General features: G+C 44.8%; 1 protein-coding gene across 3 annotated transcripts in view; it reads left to right on the top strand.

The window, feature by feature from the left end:
- Positions 1 to 626: 626 nt before the first annotated feature.
- The window catches only part of ELOVL5 (ELOVL fatty acid elongase 5), a 60,689-nt gene continuing 39,560 nt past the window's right edge, over positions 627 to 21,755 (top strand). The window contains exon 1 of one of the 3 annotated variants that reach the window (XM_084826827.1): positions 627 to 808. The gene's annotated coding sequence lies outside the window, so the exon portion shown is untranslated. Of the gene's footprint in view, positions 1,070 to 12,128; positions 12,242 to 21,755 lie in introns of those variants that run through there. The other 2 variants (XM_084826829.1, XM_084826828.1) reach the window with 2 other exon arrangements.

Here is a 21,755-nt window from a genome sequence, read left to right as displayed (position 1 = left end):
TCCGATCCGGAGTCATAGCTTTGAAGGGGTGATGCCACGAGACCTTTCCGGTTTAAAGTCCACCGGTGCGTCCCGGCCATACGCGTATTCATGAAAAAGCAAGCCCCCCACCAAGGTAACTTGGGGGATCCCTTACATGACTGCAAGCGTAACATGTCTCTACACACACTCGTCGGACCTGCTGGGTCCAGCGGAACTTCATCTCAAGCAAGCCTCCGGTCTTATTCAGCCGTGCAGCCTCCGCATAGTTGGGCACGCCTACACCGACTGAAATCGATAGGCTCGCGACCGCGCCCAACTCTGCCTAGGACGACAGTAGCCTTACTTGGGAGTAAGCCCTACTGACCTCAATGCGACTTTCTTCCAAAGAAAGCTGCATAAACTCGCGTTAACGGTGCATAGGAGCGTAGCCTTGCGGTCGAGGACCGGCGCCCGCTTTCCCCCGCCCACTTCTTTCTTTTCCTGCCGAACCTCCCATTGTCCCTCATTTACCCGCCTCGCCTCGCGGCCCCCGTGACGCCATAAGCCCCCTGTCGCCAGATCTCTCCCCATTTGTCTCCAGCCACCATTGTTACGTCACAATCAGCCCACAATTTAGCCGGAGATCGCGCTCTCCTTCCTTCCCTTCCCTCCCCTCCTCCTCCTCCCCCCAGCGGTGGCCGAGGCTCGGACCCGCCCCTTCGTCCCTTGCCCGCCTCTGCAGCGTGACTGAGCCGGCTGGCTCGGGCTCCCGCTCTCTCTCCGCCTCCTCTTTCTGCCGGGATCCATCGCCACCTTAAAATTGCCCGCTGCCGAGTCCGCGTCGAAGGTAAGGAGGCATCGGCTTGGCCAAGTGCTTCGCGCTCGGGTCGAGGCCTCTGTCGCAACTCGCGCCTCCGAAGCGGGAGGTCGCCGAGGCGGGGGGGGGCGGGGGGCGCCCAGCTGTTGCTTTCCAGGGCGCGCCCCCGACTCGGGTTGCCCTTGTAGGGGAAAGAGAAGGCGCGATCGAAGGCGCGCGTTTCCCTCCCCCCGTCTGGGGCGGCGGGCCGGGCAGCCGAAGCGGAGCCTCTGCTCTGGCGAGCACGAGAAGGTGGGAGCGCGGGGAGACTCCGAAGCGGCCGGCGCTCCCACGCCCTCGCATCAGCCCATGCCAGCAGCGGCCGGTGGTTGGCTGGCATGCGCTGACAGGCACCGTGGGCTGCCGAGGGGGCTCCTCGCAAGTGGCGCCGGCCGGGGAGGGTGGGGGGAGGTGGCTGTTGTTTCCAGGCAGTCTTCGCGAAAATGGGAGCGCGCGCGCGGGGGAGGGACACGTTTCTCATCTCCCCACCCCCGAAAAGCTGGGTCAGGGTGGGCACCCGATCGCGAACTACACGTGCATCCGCCCTCTTTCGCTTCCCCGTTATTGCTCTGGGCGACGCACGGAAACGGAGAAGAGTTGGTGAGGCGGCCTATCGCGAGTTTTTAAAATTAACGCTGCAAGCCAAGCGCTGCCTATTTCTCCCCGGCAGGGGCTCAGAAGACTGCAACAAGTGCTGCAGCTCCGACTTCCACCAGCATCTTCCCCCTCTTCCTCCGCTGCTGCTGGGGAAGGAGGGTGTGAGGCGGCTGGCACTTTGCGCCCCAGCTTGCTGTAGCAGACAGTGACTGACAGACCCCATGAGAGAGTTTTAGTCTCTCGGACTCGAATTCGCTACTCGAAAGCAAGTCCCTCTGAAAGCCATGGGGCGCTGTAGGAAAAAGCCTGGTCGCTTCCAGGCACAAGGATCCCTGCTGCAATATGCTGACGTAGGGCAGGGGTAGACAGGAGAGAGATCCCCAGATGTTTTGGACTTCAGCTCCAGCACTCCTGACCATTGCCCACACTGGCAGGGGCCTCTGGGAGTTGGAAGTCCAAAATATCTGGAGATCTACCTTCTGCCAGCCCACCCCTGTTGTGGGGTATTGCCGGTTTTGAGGGTACTCATAAGTTGGGTGGGGAGTGCCCAAGACTGCTGGTGATGGAGCCCTTCTGTGATGAGCAATCTTAGATTACCTAGTGTTTAGAATTGTGTGTGTGCACGCATGCAATTAAAAGGTGATCTAGGTTGCCTCCCTGCTCAGGATTTCCCATTCTAAGCACCCTATGTTCTCATAGGAATAAGACTATAGCCCATCGTTATTCAGACTACAGTGTGCTAGCAATAGTCTCCAGCCACGCACATGCTTCAGAGTTGGCCTCCTTATGGTGTGTCACATCCACAGGAAGGGATGGTCCAGCATTGGAGCTTTGGGAGAAGAGCAGGCTTCCTTCCTGTAGGCAATGCATTGAGCAAGTTCCCTCCAGTGTCAAAACAGGGGTGTGCATTCACATACACACAACTGTCTTTGATTCTGGCAAACAGCCCTGTGTCTTAGGCTGCAATCTCATGCATGTTTTCCAGGGTGAAAGCCCCACTGTGGGATGTACTTCCAAGTAAATATGCATAGGGCTGTTCTGTTGAACTGTATGAAGTGTATCCTTGAGCCTTACTTCTACATTTGCTGCATAGTTAAAAACTGGAAAACTTTCAAGTTCAGTTTTTGTTGAGGTATGGGAGGCAATGGACTACTATGAATTATTAATTCATTTGTAGCCCCCCCCCCGCCCCAAAGGCAGAGAACAGGAAGGATCTTGGTATGCCTGTTACGGGGGGGGGGGGTAATGCAAATCAGGGACCTTGAAGGGTCAGGCAAGCTATGCTGTATGCTTCCAAAGAAGGCAACCCCCCAGCCCCCCCCCTGCAGCGCACACACACAAATATCAGCAGCTGCTTTCAACAAAAGAGAATTTCTTCCCGTTTGCTTAGACATTGTCAGAATGAGAGTGGATTTTGTCTGTCCTCACAAGAGTAAACTTCTGTATTCTATAGAACTGCTCAGTCCCACTTGATTGTGGTAATGTACTGATGTGCCTCAGAAGAGGCAGGGAACACCCTAAAGTGACTTGATTTTCCACTCCGGAATTATGCAAACCAGATTGAAATCTTTGATTGGACAAATGTGTTGGTGCATAGGCATCACCAAAATAATGACTTCTTCTTTTGGTGTTACATTTTTGTTTTTTAACTTGGGCCTCATGATTGGATATTGGTTTGCTAAAAGACATTAACCAGCTTTCTTTCATAGTAATGCATTGTTTAATATCAAAAATATAAAGTGTCTAGCAGTGCATATCAAAGACTGGTAGGTTGCTATGGTAGATGAAAAAGTGAAATAACCTCTACTGTAGGAACTTAGTTGCATGTGGGCTCTGGAATACAAAAGATTCAGTATTGCAAAGATCACCTTTTTGTTTATGTGGAAAGACAACACCATTGCTTAGTCAGCAAGGAGATTTGCTCCCAAGACATAAGATCCTTCGTTCACAACGTGGAATATGCTGATTGCACAGCAGTTGCAGCACTGGGAAGGAGAGGCCAGCAGGGTCTTGTATCGCAGATCTGACAGGCTGACAACATGGTCCTGGGCTAACATTGATGTAATGCTAGTAGTGGGTATGGTTAACACTAAGCAGAAACCACAAGAGTAGCTGTAGAAATGAGACAAGATGGCAGTTACGGATGGTACAGGTACCTGACTGGGTGTAGGAGTCCGTCAGACTCCCCCACCCCCGGAATCCAGGTCGGTGAGCTGCCGCCCCTGTCCACCGAGCCGCACGAGTGGCTGGGATTTATTGGACCCGTCTGCTCACGCCCGGCACCCACTCATCCTCCTTTCAAGCTGCCATCTTTATGCAAGATGGAGCTCTACATTTTTTCATATTTACTGTTGCACACAGCGGTGGTCATAAAGGGCCATTTCCACAACATTAGAGGTCTCTAAAGTTGTGGAAATGGCTCTTTATGGCTACTGTTGTCTGCAACAGTAACTATATGAAAATATAGGCCCCATCTTGCATAAAAGATGGTGGCTTGCATGGAGGAGCAGGCAGGCACAGTGGGCTCCCGGACAGCTCTCTGAGTTCTCTAGGGACTTGCACATCCTGGCTTGCGCAGACAAGGAGCAGGCCTGGCTGCTCGAGCGCCCGCAGAGTACGGACTCCAGTGAGTCTGTCCATCCTTAATAACAGTAGCAACAGACACATCATCCCTGGCAACTCTGAAGCCACCCATCAATAATGACATTGCACATGGATGACTCTCCTACATATGGGGAAAGCACCAATCAACACATTGTTGGGGCTCCTGTGCCTTCCCAAAACAGAGTATTAGTGTAACTGTACATAGGAACAGCTGGTTTCTCACTGGCAGGGCATGTGGGGCGTGGGGAGAGACACCTATGCCACCATGGAAGAATGGCTACCTGCTTCCCTGTGGAGAGACATGTGGATAGTGAGATACAATGAGTAGCAGTATTTGACGTTATCGATGGTGGATGGTCCTGTGGGATTGGCAGCTGGAATCCTTTGTGCTGTCCTCCCCACTCGCCCATTGGTAGTCTTCCTGCAGTCAGGCGTTCAGAGATTTTGCCTGTTGGTGATAAGATAATGTCACTGCTGCAACACTTGTCTCATCTAGGGAACTTTGGAACTTTGTCTCCCGGTGGTGTGTTCAGCTCCATGTGCCTTGGTTCTGATTTCTGCAAGATAGAATACCTCATTGGTACTTCTGGCTGAATACTCATGAGTGGAGTAGAATAGTTGGGTGCTCACCAAAAAAGGTGGCTGTGCTTTACATACTTAGTTAAAACTGAGAGGGTTGTTTAAGCCAACACTGATGGGTCCTGGGGAGAGTGCAAAACAAATATTTTGAACAAAAGGAAAGGATTGATTGTATGAAGTGCTTAACTGGAAGATGTGATTCTACTGGAAGGAATGTCTAATGGTTTGCTCAGTCTTCCCCAACTTGGTGAACTACCATTCAAGTCAATGGCAACTCCCATTCCCAGTGGCCATGCTGGCTGGGATGATGGGAGCTGTAGTCAAACACATCTGGAGGGAACCAGGTTGGAGAAAATTGGCTTAATCTAATCAGGCTCAGCTCTGTCACTACGGAGCTCTCTTAAAGTACAGCCGGTGTTATATATATTTTCCAGCTCTGTGTGTGTTTGTAAGTAATAGATTTGGATTTTCAGCTCTAGCCTGAAAATGTCTAGGGCTGGGCAAGTGTCTGAAAAAGGTTTTCATTCAGATGTTGGAGGCAAAGTAGGCATAGGTATATGGCAGGGGTGGGCACATGGCAGATCTCCAGATGTTGGTAGATCTTCAGATGTTTTTGATTTCAACTTCCTTAAGCCCCTGCCAGCATGGCCAATGATCAGGAATGCTGGGAGTTGATGTCCAAAACATCTGGAGACCTACTTTCTGCCCACCCCGGTATATAATATCTTTCGTCAGGCCACTGTTTGTTACATTGCAGATTTCTGGACCTTTTGAAGTAAGAAAAAGTGCGCTAATTAAGAGCTTGCATATGTACCTTCCCCACTGTCTGGAGCTAACACAGTACCAATGCTTTGAACAAATGAATATGATTCTTGGAAGGGAATAGTTAGTAATGGGGAAATGCTCTTTGAACAATTGTGATTTGTTTTCTTTTAGTGTGAAAAGTGGATCAGGGTGCAATTCTATGCATGTTTAGACAGAAAAAAAGTCCTGTAACTTGCAGCATTCCCCAGCCAGCTCTGCTGGCTGGGAGTTGTAAAACTTTTTTCTGTCTAAACATGCAAAGGACTGCACCTTTACTCATTGAGCTTCGAAAAGAAGTCATCCATGTACCTGCATGGCAACTATGTACATGGGAGCAGCGTTACATTTCTCTGTATCTCTCACACTAGCCTCCATGTTTTGTTCCCACTCTTGTGTTGAAGGGAGCCTATAGTGTGCTTGCTTGTTTAAATCCATCACGTAGAGCAGGCTTCCCCAACCTGGTGCCCTCCAGATGTTTTGGACTTCAACTCTCATCAGCCCCAGCTAGCATGGCCAGTGCTCAGGAACAGTGGGAGTTGTAGTCCAAAATATCTGGAGCGTACCACCCTGGGAAAGGCTAATGTAGAGGGTTGCCAAGTTAGAATTACAAGGATTATTTTGGATTGACAGAGGATATCTGTTGTTCAGAATGACTATGGAAATAAAATGGATACTTCTTGTAACGTTGTGATGCTTTGGAATAAGGAGTGACCCTTTTTGAGGTGGAACATTTGGTAACCATGTGCAATCAGTCTAAGTGATCTGTTTTGTTTTTGCTGTAAAGGTTTTTATCCTCTTGTCTTCAGAACCGCCCATGTTCATGATCAGTACAAACCACATCCTTAGATAAATTATTTGTATTCTGTCATTGTACACAACAAACTGCCTGCTATGCATGATGCTGTCTGGCCTGCTATTCATTTGAAAGGAATGGATAAGTATCTTAAATAAGTTTTTATCTTGTTGGGTAGTATTCCTTACTACTGTTCCCAGTGCCTTCGACTTGAGGACTTGTTGCCCCTGCTTTGTCATGACTAAAGGTCACTCGCTTTATTCTGGAAATGTCTGTTTTGCAGTGTTGTGGCTGCTTCTCGAGGTAGGCTTCCTTTGTGGGGTGGGTTATTATTGTGAAGGGCACAGGAAGAGCCCCTGTAGGCCAATTTCTCTCTGTGTGCTAAACTGATCAGATTATTACAACTGTAGGATCATAGAATTATAGAATTGGAAGGGATCTTGGAGGTCGTTTAGTCCAGTCCCATGCTCAGTGCAGGAAACTTTCTGCTACAGCATCCCTGACAGACAACCACCCAGCCTCAGCTTAAAAGCCCCCAGTGAAGGAGAGGCCGCCACCTCCCAAAGCCATCTGTTCACTGTCAAACAACTCTTATAATGTACCTACTGAGTCTCTGGTTGTTGATGTTAAGAGAAAGAATTGAGGCCAAGTTAAGCTGCTTTGTGCTTCTAATAGCCTTTTTTTGCTAGGGAAAAACGTATATCTTTAGAATTCAACACAAGGAACAATTTCATTGGAACAGTTATTGTGCAAAAAAAGTGTGTCATTTGGAATAGAATTGGCTCTCAAGTGTGTCCTTAACATTGGTTGTATTCAGAGTTTGGATGTGTGTGTGTGTTTAGGAATGCAAGAATGGACTTGTTCTCCTTGATGTGCTCTGGGAGGAAAATGTACCTCCTTAAGCTCTGTTTAAACACAAAGTTCCTAGAAGTTCAGAGGGCAGTGGTGCTTTTCCACCCATTAATTATCAGCTCACTTTGCTTTGCAAGTGCATACTCACCCAGTTAAAATTGATCTTAGCTACATTTCCCAAAGCCTGTGTTGAAAATAATAATGGAAAAGTAGATGGAGCGAAATACTTAGCTGGAGAGAACTGCTTAATCCTCAGACAGCAAGCTTCTGATATGGTGCAACAATCCACTCATTTGGGAGTAAGTCCCATTGCACCAGTTAGGCTTGCTTCTGTGTAGACATGTATAGGATTGCGTTGTTAATGGGTGCTTTTTAACACGTGTCCTAAACTAATGATAAAATCTAATGTAATGACTATGGTTTGTTAGGAGTAACCCCTGCATCACTAACATCCTGATCATGTGGGTGTCTGCAAAGGGTAGCTGCTACATCAGTGAACTGGTGCAACTGCAAGTGAGTTGAGATGCCATCCCTAGTTGGTATCCCATTGACTTTAGGTTAGCCTTTCCCACCCTGGTGCCCTCCAGATGTTTTGGACTACAACTCCCAGCATTGCTGGCCATTGTCTGTGCTGGCTGGGGCTGATGAGAGTCCACAACATCTGGAGGGAACAAGGTTGGGGATGGCTGCTTTAGATAATGGTGTGATTAATTGACACTCATTCTATTTGTTGACAGCACTGACCATATGCAAAAGTTGCCCCATGTCCTGCTCATATGGGTAAGATTGCATTTGAGGGTTGGTTGGTTCACACATTACCTATTCACAGTGAGGCAGCTCACTGCACACCATGCATGCAGTGTAATATGTGAGGCAAGGGGGAGAGGTCTATACACAATTCTCTTCACCCCTTTTTAGAGGAAGTTACAATGTGAATAGTACGTGTATGTAGTGTTGCAAGTCTGCCATGAAAGGCTGGTGTCACATTCCATAATTTGCACAAAATGATTACTGAAGAAAGTGACTATTTCCACCCACCACAAAGCAAAATCTGCCTTATCTGGGAGCTGCAAGCCTATGGCAATTAAGCATGTTGCATAAAAGGTCATTAGGAATCCAGAGAATTAAAGAAATAATAAGGTAAGTGGTGCCAGTGGAGAAGATGCAAAGTCAGTCCACAATGAACATTAGGTAACTGATATCAAAACATAATTGGCAAAACAGTTTGGATAGTATCCAAAGAGAAAATGCTGAATTAAAGCTCATCACTAAAACTGGAAAGGGATATGTGAGAGATGAAGTGGAATCAAACTCTATTATTCAGGGTCAAAGTGTACTTAACATTTTCGCTTATGAATATTGTGTAGAATGTAGACATTGAAAAGCTTGATATATGGATGTCTAGAAAAAGTTATGAAGTTAGGTTTACTTAGTAAACTCTGAGTAATACATCACTTTTGTCAAAGAGATTTCAAAATTAATTGAATCTAGCCTGAAATGTGTATGTTGAACACCCACGCGCGCACGCACACACACACATCTTAATCACATAGGATTTTTTTCGAAGTGAGGATTGTGATCCCAGGTCTATGAAATAACAATAGTATTGCCAGTGAGGTAATACTTTGGGAGGTGTATAAATATAGTCTGATTTTGGGGTCAGATAGTTTCTTTGATATCAAAGCTTCTTAGGGTGTGACAGCTTTATAGAGAAGTCCTGGTAAGCAAAATAGACTTGGCAATGCTCTCTTCTGTCATAGCAAGAAGTATGTAGAAAATATTCTTTTATTTGCTTTTAAACACATTTTGGAAATTGTACATTTGTATCAAGAAAAGAAAGAAACGGATTAAAAGATTCCTGAACTATAATTACTGTTAGCACGAAACTTGCTAAAACCCACCAAGCGATCATAGAATCATAGAACAGTAGGGTTGGAAGGGGCCTACAAGGCCATCGAGTCCAACCCCCCAATCTAGGTGCACACTTTGTCTAGGTGTGTCATTATTTGCTGTAGTGGGTTACCAGGCAGCCAAAGGCTCCTGGACTACTGAACTATATAAGCAGATAGCTCAAACCCAGGAAAACCATCACTGCAGGTTTCACCTCTCACATTGTACCATACCTGTGCCCGTGCCCATAGCTCAGTTTCATGTAGGAGGTTGAATGGGCTCTTATTGTTTCATATCCTGTCTTCACATGCTTACTGGCTGCCTGCACCTGACTCAGGCAGACAGTATGTAAACAGACACTGTCACTTCATGACTTGGTCATCCTTTGATACTGTACTAGAGCCTTTTTGCTCCTGATCGTAATCTCCTTTTGCTTTGGCCAGGAGATCAAAAGGTTGGTGCACTGGTGTAGACCAGCCTTCTTCCTGAAAGACTGCTCATGTACCAGGACTGACTTTTTATCTCCATCCAGCTCCTGGAGAGCATGTGGTGCATTCTAGGGCACACTCTCTCCTCATGTGGGACTACAGCTAAGCCTCTCTCACATGGCATGTGCTCCATTGGGGTTCGTATGTTTATCCATGTTCTGAACCCCATGTGTGGGATAAGCAACCCTGCTGCTTCTGCACTCAACCCCCCCCCCCAAGTGGCTTTAAAAAGAAAAGTGTCAGGGGGCTCAGTTACCTGTCTTTATGCATAAGATGCAGCTGAGAGCTAGTGTGGGGTACAGACTGCGTAATCCCCAGGTTCGTCCCCACTCAGCCATAAAGTTCCCTGGGTGACTTCAGGTCAGCCACTGACTTTCAGCCTAACCTACCTCACAGGGCTGTGAGGACAAAATAGAGGAGAGGACGATGTATGCCACATTGGGCTCCTTGGAGGAAACAGTGGGATATGAATGTAAGCAACAAACAAATAAAATAGCCTGGCAGACTCTAAAAGTCACTTCTGTGTCTGAAAGCAAAATGTAGGAGGGTATTATGTATATGTCAATTTTGCTAGTGCTATATGATGACAAGGCTCGAGGAGGATATCAAACATACCTGTATCTTTTTCAAAAGTAGATCCTTTTCTTGTTGGCTTTTACACATTAGGCAAGAGCAGACCTTTAACTTGGAGCATTTTCACGAATGAGACAACTCTTATTTAATTGTTCTTAATATCTTAGTGCATTTTCATACAGGAGGATTAAAGTGCTTCAGTGGGTTTTTTAGTCAAAATGTTCATTTGCATGACAAATGTCTGTTCTCTGCATTCTTGTCTGCATGAACAGCAATAGGACTTTTTAAGAGGCAATTTTAAGCCTCACATGTGAAAATTCCCTCTTCTGCATGAAGAATAATGTAGACGAGAGGCATTTGTAGTACAAATGATCATTCTGGACAATATGGATTTCATGTTTATATTACAAAAGTAAACCATGTTAAGCCTCATGTATAAAAACAGTGCCATCTATGAAGTGGCCCCTAGAATTGCTACAAAAGAATAGTGAGTGTAGAGTTGCCTTGATCCTTTCTGGCCCTTAAGATTACACAGAGCTGACAATGGCAGTGCTCCAGATATCCTATAGTATTTCTTACTGCTTTTTGTAAATAAAATAAATGGACAAGTATTGAGAGGAAGATGTAGAATGTATTTTTAAATCTACATTAGTCGCAGAACTGTTTTTCATGGTTCTGAGAGGGATACTGTGGGAAGCACTGAACAGAAATGGGGAATAAAGTCCAGAAATGGGAGGGGGGGAAAGAACTGGAAGACTTAATTGGTATTAAGAACTCTGAGTGCCATAAAACCTTACATGAAGCAATTAAAAAAAAAACAGGCTTGTGTTCGCTACCTTTTCATGTAAGGGCTTCTCAGATAATTTGGTGCCTGAAGAAGAAAATCTAAATGGTTTCCTCTGCTTAATGGTAAATTGACAATTTGCTGCTCTTTTAGTGGAACCCCATATTAACCATTTGAGGCAGCCTGCCTCACTCTTTCTAATTGTAGGTTGGGCTGTGGGGCTTTTGTTTGAAGTGAAGGTGCTTTTCCTCCTTGAAGATAGCGATGGGTGAATTCCCCTGCGCTCAACTTGGAACTCAAGTGACTCATTATGTATGAGATTTCACGGACATCTCTTTGGAAGTGCAGCGGGGGGGACTTCTCTCTCGGCTTATAATGTCAGTGAATATATGCTAATGGTACCATGCACACACCTTGTTTATTTATTTATTTACAGTTATATCCCACCTTTTCTCCAAGGAGCCCAACGTGGCATATATGACCCTCCTCTCCATTTTATTCTCACAGTAACCCTGTGAGGTAAGTCAGGCTGAGAGTCAGTGACTGCCCCAAAGTCACCCAGTGAGCTTCATGGCCGAGTGGGGACTTGAACTTGGGTCTCCCGGGTCCCACTCCAACACTCTAACCGCTATACCACACTGGCTCCTGTCATTTTGGCCCCTTGGAATTTTATTCACACATGCAATACACCTTTGCACAATGTGTACATGTGAGAACAAGATAAACGAGATGGGCGGCAGCAAGAAAGCAAGCAAACAAGAATTGGAGTCAAATAGAGAAGATACTCTCCAAACAACAGACCGCTTGAATAGTGGCTTGATCTCATAGTTTCAAGGGGAGTTTGAGCCAAGAGCGAAGGAATAATATTAAAGATTATTAATAATCTTAATCACACTGGGGGCCAGTGTGGTGTAGTGGCTAGAGTGTTGAGCTGGGAGCCAGAAGATCCGGGTTCTAGTCCCCACTCGGCCATGGAAGCTCACTGGGTGACTTTGGGCCAGTCACAGACTCTCAGCCCAACCCACCTCACAGGGTTGTTGTTGTGAGGCTAAAATGGAGAGGAGGAGGATTATGTATGCTGCCTTGGGCTCTTCAAAGAGGAAAAAAGGCGGGATATAAATGTAATAAATAAATAAATAATAAATAAAGAACTCTAGCAAGGCAGCCTGGACAATACATGCGTGGAGCTTCTAAATTCTGAGCCGGAAAGGATTTGAGGGAAGTGAGATTCCATTTACATCCAAGCATGACATGCTGAAAGACTCCTATTCTGAACCAGGTAACTATGAACACTGACAATGTCATTAGTTGTAGAACATGATTATTCCATGCCTTTTATTTTGTCAGCCATGGAGAGATGTCAGTCTCTTTCTTCAGCGATGGTCTCTGTCAAAGTTTGAGAGAACAACGGTATCTGCACTGCCAGCCAGCATTGTGAAGTTTTTAGTTCCAACTTTAAAGTAAGATCTTTCTCTTTTTTTTGCACGGTCTTACAACTAAGTATGCAAGTTGCATACTTTTCCTGTGCTGCATTCAGTTCAGCTAGCATTTACTCTTGGTGCCAGTCTGTGCTACCAGTGGGAGTTAGCTGTCAGCTTTGAGGTAATCACATCCAATGAATTCCAGTATCTGGTAAGCTTTAGACCTATAGTTACAGGAAAGGATAAGTGAAACCTGATCAGGGGTAGGTGATGATGACATCCTGAAAGTTGTTGGTTCTTCTGCACAGGAAACCACCATTTTCCCCACAAAGCCGACTTGCATGCTCTTTTTGCCTGCCTACTCATTTTCTCTTTCATCTGTTTTAAAAAATAATGTGGAGGTTTTTCACTCCTTAATTGTGCCTCTATACTATGAATCTTGTATTTGATTTTCATATTCTGCCCTTTAAAAAAGCCATGCATGCATGCGCGTGCGCGCACACGCACACACAGGCAAGCAATCTTTTCACAGTGCTGTGGGCTGGGGAATTTCCATACACTAAACCAGAATGCTCACTAGATGATAAAAAAAAACCCTCTCCATTTGCCTTTCATTGAGTAGCATTGCAAGAGAAGCTCCATCATAGCATAAAATCCTCGTCTTTGCAATCCCTTAATTTTTCTCTGTGTTTGGAATTCAACATGGGACTGTTCTGGAGTAAATTAGTTGTTAAGGCTTGAGCTACATTTTGCATACCCTCATCTGCATCCTTCCTAGGAAGTTCGATACCTTTTTGTTAGGGCTCTGCTACACAATTAACAGCCTTACCTGTAGTTCTGCTGTACCACTTGCTGTTGGTGGGGGGCTTGAATATTATAATGTAAAGCAACTTTGTTAATATACAAAGGTAACAAGGGGAAAGGAAGTTCTAGTCTTTGACACACTAATTTGGAATTCAAAAGTAGCGTTTTAGGTGTGTGCTTGTTTTAACATAGGGGGGTGTTGCAAGGTTCAAGTTTCCCCGCTTGAAGTCTTAATTGGTAAAGTAACAGACATCATGTGAGGCTACTGATCGTGCGTTTCTTCAGTTCTGCTGTGGGCCTGTCCACCATGGGTTGTGTGTTCCAGTGGATAGGTGAACTTTGGCCTGGGATGCCTAGGCTGTGTTTCTGGCTCACTCCACCATTGGTCTCCTGCTTCGACCAATGTCTATATCTCAGACTCAGTTTTACCCCTTGTTCATTTTTTAAAATTTAGGTTAACTTGCTTCCCCCTTCTGTAGAATAGCAGCAGTCTTGACCTCCCTCACACACGTGAAGCAGTAAAATGCTTTGTGTGTTAAAGCTCAACACAAACACTCTGTTTTCTATTATAATAATCCTAAAGTCTGGCTGTTGCACTACCATTTTGTTAGTGCAAGCGAGCCTGGCTAGGTGACTCAGCCCCTGCTCCCCCCACTGTAAGCTAAATTTGCAGTTTGTGCCAATATTAAAGAAAGCAAACCTCCCCCTAACCTGTTAATTCCTTCTGTGGCTCATAGCCATGTTAAACACAATGCGCCAAGCGCTGCTGGTGTCCTGCGTGTTCATACCAATGGACCTTGTTTTGGAATCTCTCTTCTGATTTTACTTCATGTCATTTCCTTAAAACCCTGCATCTCCTTTGTCCTTCATTACCTTTGTAAGAACAACAACAAAAAGTGTTTTGAAATCCAATCCAATGGATAGAGTTAATCTAAAGTCCTCGCAGGGCAATGTTAGTAACAGGTATAAAACTTTGCCTTTTAATCTGGTTGGTATTGATTTCTAAACTTCCCATTACTGGCATGCTGTGGGAAGTGGAGGGGGACGTTGTGCTACTGACATAATTTTTAATGGGCTCCTCTATAATTATCTTCAAAATCTATACTTTAGTCCTAGAATTACTCTTTGAAGCACTGAGCTGGCTAGGTATAAAGGAGCTGTAAAATCTTAAAATGTGGGTAGTAGCAGGGGGTGGAACCTAAGAAGCTTTCATATCCCAGGTCAGATAATCTAGGCCAACACTGTAGGCTGACTGGCAGCAACTCTCCAGGGGGAGAGGAAATTATTTGGGGGTATCTGTGGAAATTAGTAATGAGAAAATATTTTCTGTCCATGTGGAGCCCAGGAGTGGTAATTGAGGGTTTGGTTATTGCATTAGAGCAGGCTTCCCCAACCTGGGGGTAGCTGGGGATGCATTGACCATGCTGGCTGGGGATGATGGGGGCTGTAGTCACTAGAAATTCCTGCTGGAGACAAACCAGGGTCCATCTAGTCTCGGATTCTTTTTCCAAATGGTCAGCCCAGAAACCTCTGGGAAGTTTGAGGGCACCAAGATAAATGGCCTTCTCTTGATATTTGTCCCCAGAATTAGCTGGTTTTCAGAGGTGTGCTGGAGGATCAGTCAAGCTGTTATGGCTAGCAGCTGTTGATACTCCTATCCACTATAAATGTATCTTAATCTCTCGTTTTTAAAAAAAGCCACTGAGTTAGTCACCTCTGCTACCCTGTGTGGCATTAAATGCCATACGCGAATTATACATGGTATAAAGTAACGTTTGCAGCAGCATTGGTTGTCTGAGCTTCTCTTCCTTCTTTCTCTGCAAAAATGGAGAAGTCTGGGGGAGAAGAACCAGTTCAAACCATGGCATTGCAGCAAACTCTGGGTTAAAGGAGTGGTGATTTGAGGGAAAGAAAAAATTATTTGGGGGTTTGGTGCTCAGTTTCCGCCTCCGTCAGATTGTGGTCCTGGGGAATTACTTCTCTCCATCTAGTCCAACATTGTGTTAAACTCATGCAAGGTCAGCACCCCTTTTTTTGTGTAAAGGAAAAACTACAGCCATAGAAGGCTGCTCACACATACAAGCAATTTCATCACTTCAGTTGGGCTGTACCTTGTAATCGGGACAGACTCACTGGGCCGTACCCAGTGCGACACTACTGCTAATGTAAATTACATTGTGCTGGCATAAACGACCCCTAGCGCAATGCTAGTAGTGCTCCTGGAAACCTGTCGTGCCCACAAGTACTATTGGCTTTGCACCGGCACAATGTAATTTACAGTAGCGATGGTGTCACATTGGATACTGCTGCCCGCTGAGTGCATTCTGGATTCAGTTATGAACAATCAAGTATTGCTGTCTTAAAACTAGCAAACTCGGTTTCCTCAGAAGTTTCCATGCTTTAAAGAATGGTCTCTTCCTTTACTTTTAGCAAAACACCCAGGGAAACTTCCCTCAATCTGCATGTTGGTATCATGGTTATAGCTCTGTTCACGCTATACTGGTAAGAGCCCTACTCGGTACATTAAATTTACCATTGGTAAGCCCAACCTATATTATAGATCAGGAATGGGCAACTTACGGCCCTCCAGATGTTTTGGCCTATAACTCCTTTTAGCCCTAGCCCAAACAGTCATTAGTGAGGGATGATGGAGTTGTAGGCCAAAACATCTGGAGTGCCACAGGTTGCCCATCCTTGTTGTAGATGGATGGTGTGTGTGTGTGTTGGACATTATTATTATTGATTACATTTCTATACCATAGCCAAAGCTCTCTGGCCAGTTTACAGAGATTAAAACATTAAAATACAATATACATGTATCATCTCTCAAGTGTGGAAGGAGGAATCTTCCCCACCCACATCACTGCCACAACCATCATTCTTCCCTAGATATGTTAAATATATACACTTTGTATTGCTTGGTTAGCATATGGTTATGATAATGCTGTTCAGAAACCAACTTTTGCCTGCATTCTGTATTTAACGCCCATGCCTTGCTTTACTTTTGATTCTAGCTCATTGCTTCCTTCATAGGTGGTGAATGACTTGGTAATATTATATCTCTTTTGCCTCCACTTGTCCCTTGCTCCAAAGGGTGAATCCTAACTTTCCAAACTTGGCTTGGCTGGAACATGAACTTGAAGTACACCAACCTTCCCCAATCTGTGTTTTGGATTCTAACTCCCATCAGCCTCAGCCAGCATGGCCAATGGTTAGGAGTGCTGGAAGTTGTAGTCCAAAATATTTGGAGGACACCAGGTTGGGGAAGGCTCACATACATACATTTTGCTCCATAAGTGGCTGGGTCTATGACCAAAGTATATCTCGCATACATTGTCAAGATGAATCAGCACCAATCTCTGTTTAAGAGGCTGTTGGTAGAGGCTTCTCTATAAATTGATCTGTGAGTGGATGTCTCTCTGCATAGCATCTGCTTGCTACTGATTCAGCATGGAAAATTCCACATTGGAATGTGCTCTTGATCTCTTAATCCTTCTAATGTTGTTTCTTGCCACCATTAAAAATATAGACATTTTTACAAGTAAAATTATTTCTTGTTAGAAGTGAGTGTTGATCATGAAGCATATTTTTTATCAATTAATTTTAAGGTATTTTTACCTTGCCCTTCAGATAAATTCCTAGGGCATCTTACAGTAATAGATCAAAAATACAATCTAACAAAAGGTTAAGAGCATAAGGGTACAGAAGGGGGAAATGTTTTTCCCGGCCTCTACTTAGAGTGAATATGGATGTGAAAGGTTCATGATGATTTAGTGTAGCAGTTTTCAAACTTTCTACCTTCAGGAGCCCCTTCTACATGGACTCATCTGCCACTGAATGCCAGAATGTCCTATATAGAACGCACATTGATGTTGCTATATAAATTAAGCCCAGCACGGTGATGCGCTGGCCAGCCATGTTGGCCCTTGCTGCTGTGTGAACTTGACATAGCATTCTGGAACATACCACATGGGGTTAAATCAAACATCGTCTGAGCAGATCCCCCCCATTCTCCCCTCCCCACACTGCACCCCCCTCAGTCTGCCCCAAGAGGGGAAATCAGTTCCACCAGCGGTTTCCATTCTGCTGGTGGGTGCCAAGCATTGGATACAGCCCACAGTTTTATATGCCTGAATGTTGTAAGGAAACAGGTGATAGTTGACAAGCTTCTCTGAAGGTTTGCATGTCATTGCTGATCCTCTGATTGAGGAGTTTCCAAAGACCTTCAGATTTCCCCTGAACGCACTCTAGAAAGCACGGTTCTACAACAGTGACCAGTTCTGGTTGACCGGAGAACACCCAGTGTTCTCTTCTATGTCTGTACATTTCAGTGAAAGATGATGATGATGATGGACAAACTGTATTTTCAGCAGGTTGTCAACAGTTTGTTCCCTGTTATTTCCCCCCAGGCCCATTCCACATTCCCTGTTATCTGGGCCAAACTAGAAGTGCCATCATTTGTGCAATTAGGTGAATGGCTTTTTATAAATACAAACTGTATTCTTCCATATGAGCCTGCCCGAGTTTTAAAACCAGAGAGAGAGTTTTCTCTCTCTCCTATCACTATTGGAGGCAGATTTGGTGGGAATGTGAGAGAGGGCCTTCTCGGTGGCTGCTCCTAGGCTCTGCAACTCCATGTCAAGGGAGGCCGCCTTAGCTCCTTCTTTGTTGTTCTTCTCCCAGCAGGCAAAGACATTTATATTCAGAGAGGCTTTTGACTTCTAAGTTGTTTGCTGAAGTGGGTTTTAACTGGTGGGTGCAGTTTGTTTTTTTATTGATGCATTTTTAACTGATGCATTTTTATGCTTTAATTATAAAAATGTATGTTATCATATTTCAGTGTTGCCTGCCTTGAGCACTATTTGTAGCGGAAAGGCTGGATATAAATTTAATAAATAAAGAGCAGGTTGTGAGGCCATATCTGGATCAGGACCAGAGTGAGGGAGGCTACCCCACCCTGTAGTCCTTATCCAGATTAGGCACCTTGCACTTGCTGTTTACTCTATAAAAGGAATAGTCACATAATTAGTGATACGAATAAATGATCACAGAGAGCCAAACCAGTAAAGAATAACGTCAGATGTGGCTCTTGGGGCATACAGAGTGGCTCTTGGGGCGTGCAGATGTGGCTCTTGGGGCATGCAGATGTGGCTCTTGGGGCATACAGATGTGGCTCTTGGGGTGTACAGAGTGGCTCTTGGGGCGTGCAGATGTGGCTCTTGGGGCATGCAGATCTGTAGGGTGTACAGATTTTGTTAAATCTGTTCGTCTGTGTTTTGTGGATTGTCAGGTGTCTTTTGTTCCATCGTTCGCTCATTGGTGGAACTGGATTTTTCTCAATTTCCTGAACTTGCGTTCACGCTGGAAAGTGCACACTTGTGCAGATGTGCACTTCTGAAAATGTGCAGGGGCCCCCTCCACATTTTTATGCTTTAACCTATGAGGGAAATGTGCATTTTGGTTGGTGTGTCCCCCCCCCGCATCTTTGTACTAAATATGTGCACAATTCCTGAAAATAAAAAAGCAGTCCACAAGTCCACGTGACTCAGAAAAAGTCAGTCTGCTTCGAAATCTGCAGGTCAGATTAATAGAAATGCAAATTCGTTTGAACGTGTTGCAGTGTTGCAGATTTCTCCAACATCCCTTGAGGGTACATCTGCAACCACAGATGGGGTGCTGCTGACCACCATGCTAGTCTTTTAGATCCTGCAGACGGATCCTGGCCTGGGGGAAGCAGCCTGCTGCCAGCCTCACTCAAAGTTTCCTTTGCTTTCTTCCTCCTTAGTAGATTTGCCTGATTAGCCAGCTGTGAAATGAGAATTCTTACTGTGAATGAGCTTCAGCCAGAGATCTTGAGGTTGTCTCCCTGCCCCCATTCCTTTTGTCTTCTTTTAATCGGATTACAGTAGCTAGTCACCCAGTTTAATCTTAGATGGCCTATTGATGTCTGATCCTGTTCACTAGATCCAGAGCATGCTTCTTGACCCTTGCACTCCACGTATTTAATAGCACAGCAGATCAGATAACCTGTGTATTTAACGAGACTTGTATATCTGATAAGAATTGTCTCATTCTTTATATTTTGTTTCCCTTGCTATTTATGAACCGATTTCTGATAAAATCTCAGTGGCTTACAAAAGATAAAAATATTAATGCAGCTAAAACAAAGCCATAACCAAAAACAAAAAGCACACAGAGTAGTAAAATGGCAAAGTCAAAGCAACAGAATAAAAACATCTTCGAACAGGATTTAAAAGACCTGAGAAAATAAAATGGGTTTAGCCTGGTTCCAGAAAGATACGACTTGATACCAGGTGAGCCTCCCTGGGGATGAAATTCCAAAGATAACCAAGGAGGACTTCTACTTGGTAGCCACCTACTTAACATCTGAAGCTGGCACACTTGGAGAAGGGCCTCTGAACATGACCTTGGCATATTGGCAAGTTTATCTGGGTGGGAGAGAGCAATCCCTAAGGGACACAAGCCATAAAAGGTTTTTAAGGCAAGCACCAGCACTTTTGAACTGGGCTTGGAAATGGACTGGCAGCCAGTCTGTTTTGGAACTGGGAAGAGATGATAAAATCATAGGGATGGAAAGGACTCCAAATGTCATCTATTCCAACTCCCTGCCAATGCAGGAAGGATCACAGCTACAGCATCCCCAATAGATGGGCATCCAGCTTCTGCCTGAAAACCTCTTATGAAGGAAAGTCCACCACCTTCTAAGGTAGTCTGTTCTACTGTCAAACAGCTTTGTACCATCAGGAAGTTCTTCCTCATAGTTAGTTGAAATCCCCTTTCTCGTAACTTGAACCTGTTGTTTCCCATCGGCTAGTCCCAGTTAGTCCAGAATTCAACTGCTGGGTTACTAACTGCAGTTTCTGGGCCATCTTCAAAGGCAGCCCCATATTGCAGTAAGCAAAATGCAAGGAAAGAGCTGAAATAGAAGCAGATGGTTCTGATCCACGTTTATACTTGCAGGCCTCTGGGGTGCTCTGTTCGGTCAGACTTGGGCATATGCTACTAATGTTTGAGTAGCTGTATATATGTTAAATGTCTGGTACTTGATGACTTCTCACAGTTGTTAAGGTTATGATGACTTTAAACCAAGCTTAAATTTTTGGTCACTTTCATAGCAGCGATCCAGTTTCTCTTACTTTGAAATTGTAGGAGCATTGTACTGTAACTGCAGAGCTGGCCCAAGGCATTTTTCTACCTGAGGCAAAGGACAAGATGGTGCGGGGCCCTCCCCATTCTGTGCATGTACAGAAGCCAGTTGAATCTCGCTCCTATGGTAGCAATTGGATAGATTCCACAACCACACTTGATGCAGCACGCTTTTCTAGGTGGCCCAGGACAGGATGTGTGGCATACATACCCAGGTCTGTCCTCCAGTGGAGGAGAACAGCCGGAGAATCCAGGAGGAACAACTGGGAAGTTGTCACTACTGCTTCTCAGCATCTGCTGCCTGAGTCAGTCGCTTCACTCTGTCTAATGGTAGGGCCAGCCTGTATAACCGCTTATGTTTAATGTGTAAGTCATTTGGTAGGAGCAGTGTAACCTGAAAGGTGGATTATTATTTTTAAAATAAATACATGACTTTGAAGTAAAATACATAGGATTAGATTGTTACTGGGAATGTTATACCTGTTGGAAATCTAGAGTAGTGATCAGAACCAATTTACAGGGTTAAGTCTAAGCCATTACCAAGAAAAATATTTGGGGTGTATGTGTGTGTACACCATCAGTCGTATGTTCCAGTCACCTGGATAGTTTTGGCTGATTCACATGATTCTCAAGGCACAGCAAATACCGGTCATGTAAGAAGTAATTATTTGAGTGCTCCATGCACTGCAGAGTATCCTGGGGTTATTGTGACACATAATGGGTCAATCAGATTGGCTGCTTTGCTATGCGGTTGGGAGAAACACACATTCTCTCTCTCTTGAGATAATGGCATATTTTTGATGATTTAGCCTAATGTACTAGCCCTGAGCCTGTTGCTATTAATTACTTGCCTGTGAGTGTGTTATGGGTGCATCATTAAAACCTTCCTGTGCCCTCTTGGTTAACGCTTTCAAACAGCTTTGCCAGATAGAATCCAGACACCATTTCTTTCACTTGTTATGGTTTGAAACTGGGGATCGATGTTTATTTCTCTGAAGTTCCCAGGCTCTCTTAATGGGAAACAATGATGGTATTATATCCTGTGCTTCCTCCAAAGACCTCAAAATGTTTAGCATGGATTTTCCAGCCGGGGGACTAACCTAAACTGGCTTAGTTTAAGAAATTGAACTGTCTTCATAGCCTTTCCATTTCTGAAGCCATTTTTTTTTAAAGAAAGGAAACCAAAAAAACTGGCATTAAAATGGTGAACAAATGAGACTAAATAATAGCTTCTTTCACCTTGAATATTTAAGAAAGGCAGGGTCGAATGGCACATTTCTGCTTTAGTTCTGCTAAAAGAATGACGTGTTGCTATTGCTCAGTAGTGGTGGCCTCATTTGATCAAGCCTGTTGGAGCGTTTTTCCTGCTGTGCTTCCCAGCTAGACTTCATTTTTGTTGGGACAGCATTAGTCCTGCTCTCCTTTCAAAGACAAAGTGGTAACCTAAGAAAATGTGATCAGCCAGAGGCAAATAGTATCTCTGACTTCAACCTACTTAAGGCAACACTTTGGACGGCAACCAAAGTCAAATGGTAGTGAGATTATTAATTTCAACAGTAGGAAAGTTTTTGCGCTGCCTGTG

The sequence above is a fragment of the Heloderma suspectum genome, chromosome 1 (assembly GCF_057233095.1).
Source record: "Heloderma suspectum isolate Gila_16-S chromosome 1, 16-S_ref, whole genome shotgun sequence".
Classification (NCBI taxonomy): domain Eukaryota; kingdom Metazoa; phylum Chordata; class Lepidosauria; order Squamata; family Helodermatidae; genus Heloderma; species Heloderma suspectum.
This window is presented reverse-complemented; position numbering and strand designations above follow the sequence as displayed.